Below are 6000 nucleotides of genomic sequence, written 5' to 3'. Positions count from 1 at the left end.
TTCACTCAATCCTGACTAGTCTCCCAGTTGCTGAAAAAAATCCCCACAGCATAATGCTGCCACCACTATGCTTCACTGTAGGGATGGTGCCTGGTTTCCTCTAAACAAGACCAGAGAATTGTGTTTCTCATGGTCTGAGGGTTCTTCGGGTGTCTTTTGGCAAACTCCAGGTTGGCGGCTATGTGCCTTTTACTAAGGAGTGGCTTCTGTCTACCCTCTAACATACTGTAATACCCCTAGCTGTAGAGAAGTCAGCCGAAGACTGTGGTTCTCTTCCAGAACTTTTATTTAACACTCTAAAAGAAAAGAGTTGCTGTTGCAGCCACAACTCACGCTGAAGACACCTCATAACACCGAGCTGCTTCCTCTCCCTCCTCTGTTCCTCTCTCTCTCACTCCCCCTCCCAACTCGTGAACAGTTAACCCTTGCGTGACAAAATGAACATTAGAACTGTGATCATTACACTGCCCTCCCCTTTATGAAGCCCCTCACCCTCGAGGGGGCAACAAATAATCCTCAAACCGTGGAGGTCTCCGTCTCTGTGACCTGCGTGGGGCTGGCCCACACTCATTCCCAGATGGCAGCAGAGGCTTAGTGGATGTCACTGGAGATGAGACTGGGGAATCTGGTCTTGCTGAGCGTTCTGGGCTACGGAGTGGAGTAGAACTTTGTTCAAATGAAGGGAGAGCCCCTCTCCTATAGGGTGCCAATCTATCCCGGTGGAGGGCTACTTTCCTGCCCTTCAGGGGCACTTGGACCCTATAAACCACCTCCCCGACACGCTCTAGCACCCTGCATGGGCCATCCCAGTGATTGTCCAGTTTTGGACAATGCCCTTTCTTTCGTTTGGGCGTATAGACCCAAACCAGTTCAACGGCCCTGAAGCTTCTGCCTTTGCTCCTCAAATCGTAGTTCCTCTTTTGTCTCATGCCAGCCTTCTCCAGCTGGTCTGTGGCAAATGTGTGAGCTATCTCGAGACGATCCTGCAACTTCCTTGCATACTCTGGTCCTGGTGGGTCCCGTGTTGTTTCTGGTGGCCGCCCAAAAACCAGCTCAGCTGGTGTCCAGATTTCCCTAGCAAGCATCAGCATGGCAGGGGTGCAGTTTGTAGAGCTCTGGACAGCAGAGCGGTAGGCCATCAAGACCAGGGGAATGTGTCTGTCCCAGTCGCGCTGGTGAGTGGCAGTAAGGATTGCTAGCTGCTGCTGCATCGTGCGGTTAAAACGCTCCACTAAGCCATCACTCTGTGGATGTAATGGTGTGGTGCGTGTTTTCTGCACATTCATCCGGTCACACAGAGCTGTGAAAACCTTGGACTCGAAGTTCCAGCCCTGGTCACTGTGGATTATGTCAGGTGTTCCAAACCAGCTGAACATGCCCTTCAACAGGGCGTCTGCCACTGTTTCTGCTTCTTGGTCTGGCAGAGCATAAGCTTCTGGCCATTTTGTAAAGTAGTCCATCGCGCAGAGCACATAATTATTTCCTCGGTCAGACACTGGAAAGGGGTCCATGATGTCCACCGCTACCTCTCCATGGGTTCCCCAACTGCTTGTTGCTGTAAAGGGTCCTGGGACTGATCAAGGGGTCCTTTATAGGCTGCACAATCATCACAGCGTCGACAGAAATCCTCAACATCACAGTGATGTTGACCCCAGTAAAACCCCTGGCGCAGTCGACGGAGGGTCTTAGTACTCCCAAAGTGTCCTGAGCCTGTACCCCCATGGCACACCTTCAGCACTGTCTGTCTAAGGGTTTTGGGGACCACTACCTGCCATCTCTCTTCCCCGGTGGCAGGCTCCTTCCATGCCCGCTGGAGCACCCCATCTAGCATGCGCAACGTGCTAAACTTACTCCACAGGCCCTTAACAGTCCCTGACAGGCCCATCACCCCCTCCCAGGATGGTCTGACCCCACTCTGAACCCACTGCCACACAGATTTCAACTCTTTATCGTCTTCCTGCTGAGAGGCCCAATCTACAGCCCCAACAACCTCTAGAGAGCAGCATGTTTGTTCAGCAGCCGACCCCTCCCCCCTGAGTTCCATTTCCCTGGCATCCCTGCGGTCACAGTAGGTACAGCCGACCACTGCACATGGACGCCGGGACAGGGCATCAGCATTGGCGTGCTGGGTCCCTGGTCGATGCACAACACTGAAGTGAAAAGACTGCAGCTCCTCCAGCCATCTTGCAACCTGGCCTTCCGGCTCCCTGAAAGATACCAGCCACTGAAGGGCTTCATGATCAGTCCTGATTGTGAAGGGCACGCCACATAAATAACACTTGAAGTGCCTGGCAGCCAAAACAACAGCCAGAAGCTCGCGTCTGGTCACACAGTAGCGTCTCTCACTCTTATTGAAAACGCGGCTGAAATATGCCACCACCTGCTCCCCTTCAGGACCCACCTGCGCCAACACCGCTCCCATTCCCACATCACTGGCATCCGTATCTAGCAAGAATGGCAAAGTGGGGTCCGGTGGGGTGAAAACAGGGGCATTTGTGAGAGCCTGCTTAAGGGTAGAAAATGCCTCTTGACAGTTTGGTGTCCATATGAAAGGCTGGTTGTTCTCAAGGAGACGGAAAAGGGGGCTCCGATGCAGGAAAAACCCTTCACGAACCTCCGATAGTAAGAGGCCAGTCAGAGAAAACTCTTGAGCTGCTTCTGGTTATCTGGGACTGGCCAGTCCCTGATAGCCTGAATTTTCACCTCGAGCATGCTGATGCCTTCGCTGTTCACTTTGTGGCCAAGGAACTCCACCTCCCGCTGCATAAAGTGACACTTCTCCAGGTGCAACTTCAATCCGGCAGCAGCAATACTTCCCAGCACCAGCCTCAGGGAGTCCAGCGCAGCCTCGAAGGACCTCCCATGGACGAGGACATCGTCCAAGTACACCAAGCACTCATGTCGAGGAACCTTGGCCAGAACATTGTCCATATGCCTCTCGAAGGTGCTGAATGCTGTCTTTGGCCTGGATTCCTGGGTGATGGTCCAGTGATGAGAACCATGAGGAACTGGACACCAAATGCAGGGTCTCATCAACTCGGGGAAGGGGGTAACAGGCTTTTTTGTCACCTCATTTAAGGGCCTATAATCCACGCAAAACCTCCACCTTGAGCTATTCTTTTTAGGGACCATGACCACAGCCGAAGACCATGGGCTGTCTGAGGGCTCGATTATGCCCGCCTCCAGCATGGCTTGAACCTCACAATCAGCAGCCTCCTGTCGAATCATAGGCAAGTGACGGGATCGCACTTTGATGGGCCGTGCATTCCCAGTGTCAATGTAGTGCTCCTCCAGGTTTGTGAGGCCCACTTCATTTTCATTGAGTGCAAAAATGTCTTTAAATTCCCACAGAACCTGCCACAGTTCCACTTGCTGCCGTTCATCCAGACCAACGCAGCTTCCTTGCCAGATACCTCCATCCGATCGACTGGGGCATCGAGCGGGGCTAAAACATCTGCAGACAGCACAGCTGGGGTGAGTGGCATGGGCGGGCTGGGCTGGATCTCATCCAGATGAGGACTGACTATCTCTGAATGTGCAGCAGTGCATGAGATGGGCGCCACCGGGAGCATCTGATTGCAGTGCGGGATCAGTTGGATAGTCTGCCTTCCCGGCAAAACGAGCACACCTGCCCCGAGATCCACTACACACCCTGTGCCTCTGAGAAAGTCCAGGCCCAAGACACATGGGCCTTTCACCTCAGCCACCCATGCCGGAAAAGTCACTGTCAAAACCCTACCGTGAAAACGAAAGTTCCTCTGCCTTTCATTTCAGCTGTCTGACCAGTCACTGTCCGCAGCCTCACTGACGTCGGCTCTAAAACGGTCCCTTCTGGGATGACATCAGGTCTCATCAGTGTGGCAGTAGATCCTGTATCCACGAGGGCTGGGCAGGAAACCTTTCCAACCAGCACAGGAACATGGCAGCGGTCACCCACCTCTGTCCAGCCCACAGTCTCTACCGCAACAGCATGCGGGTCCGGTGAATGGTTGATGGGGTCCGTGTCATCTGGGTTACATGGACCCTTTCCCATTTCCCTGCTGACCTTTAGCTTCTGGACAGCGACGGAGTGTGTGTCCTGGCTGGCCACACCCCCAGCAGACAGCAGGCAGGTTGCGCTGCATGCCGCTCACACTAGGTCCCACTGACAGATTTTTCACAGCACGTACCAGCTCCTCTGCCCACACCGGTCTCTGTTCTGGCAGCTCTTTCACAGCAGTAGCCATCACTGGTGTAGGTGTTGATGGCTCTATGGCACAGGTGGCGATCTCCCTCTCCAGGGCCAGTTCAAGCGCCTCACCCAGTGTCACAGGGTGGGCGAGCTGTATGTGTAAGCGCAGCTCCACAGGTGTCAGTGCATGGATGAAATGGTCACAGACTAGCTCATTCAGGATTGTGTTTGGCATTCCACCATATGCAAGTCTGCCCAGGCTCTCAATCTCATGTGCCAGGGATCGCAGGGGCTCATCTGGCCGCCTGACACGGTGTTCAAACTCACACTGCAGGGAGTCTTTCAGATTAAAAAGTCCAAAGCATCTCTGCAGAGCTCCGACCAACATAGAGTAGTCCCCTCTCTCTTCCAGGCTCAGGAGCAGGAGGCAGTCTGCAGCTTCCTCTGTCAATGAAAGTGCCAGCTGCACAGCTTTAATCTTCTCGGACCAGCCTGCAGTGGCTGCTAACAGTTCGAACTGTGCTCAGTAAGCTTCCCAGCTCCCTCTGCCGGAGAACAGCGGTGTTGTGGAGCGGGTGATGAAGAGCTGCTGGGTGCCGCCATCTTTGTTGGCCTCTGAGCCCGCGCTGCATTCAAGAGTGGGCTGCATGGTGTCCCGACGGTGGGTAAGAGTGCCGTCCAGCCACTGTGAATTCCAGCACTCTGAGGCAATCATGGCGCTCTCTGGAATGTCTGTTGCACACTCATCGGCCTCCTTCTTTACCTGCAGCCGGGCACTCGAGCTGGAGGACATCTTCTCCCCCCGTTTAGAGCAGCGACTCATGCAGTGGGCGAATTCCGAGCTTCTGACACCAATGTAATACCCCTAGCTGCAGAGAAGCCAGCCTAAGACCGTGGTTCTCTTCCAGAACTTTTATTTAACACTCAAAAAAGAAAAGAGTTGCTGTTGCAGCCACAACTCACGCTGAAGACACCTCATAACACTGAGCTGCTTCCTCTCCCTCCTCTTTTCCTCTCTCTCTCTCACTCCCCCTCCCAACTCGTGAGCAGTTAACCCTTGCGTGACAACATGAACATTAGAACTATGATCATTACAATACAGTAGTGTTGAAAATAATAGTAGTGCTATGTGACTAAAAAGATTAATCCAGGTTTTGAGTATATTTCTTATTGTTACATGGGAAACAAGGTACCAGTACATTCAGTAGATTCTCACAAATCCAACAAGACCAAGCATTCATGATATGCACACTCTTAAGGCTATGAAATTGGGCTATTAGTTTAAAAAGTAGAAAAGGGGGTGTTCACATTAATAGTAGCATCTGCTGTTGACGCTACAAACTCAAAACTATTATGTTCAAACTGCTTTTGTAGCAATCCTGTGAATCACGAAACTAGTATTTAGTTGTATAACCACAGTTTTTCATGATTTCTTCACATCTGTGAGGCATTAATTTTGTTGGTTTGGAGCCAAGATTTTGCTGGTTTACTAGTGTGCTTGGGGTCATTGTCTTGTTGAAATGCCCATTTCAAGGGCATGTCCTCTTCAGCATAAGGCAACATGACCTCTTCAAGTATTTTGACATATCCAAACTGATCCATGATACCTGGTATGCGATATATAGGCCCAACACCATAGTAGGAGAAACATGCCCATATCATGATGCTTGCACCACCATGCTTCACTGTCTTCACTGTGAACTGTGGCTTGAATTCAGAGTTTGGGGGTCGTCTCACAAACTGTCTGCGGCCCTTGGACCCAAAAAGAACAATTTTACTCTCATCAGTCCACAAAATATTCCTCCATTTCTCTTGAGGCCAGTTGATGT

The sequence above is a fragment of the Thalassophryne amazonica genome, chromosome 7, assembly GCF_902500255.1.
Source record: "Thalassophryne amazonica chromosome 7, fThaAma1.1, whole genome shotgun sequence".
NCBI lineage: Eukaryota > Metazoa > Chordata > Actinopteri > Batrachoidiformes > Batrachoididae > Thalassophryne > Thalassophryne amazonica.
The sequence above is the reverse complement of the archived record's forward strand: the minus strand, read 5'-3'. Positions refer to the sequence as shown.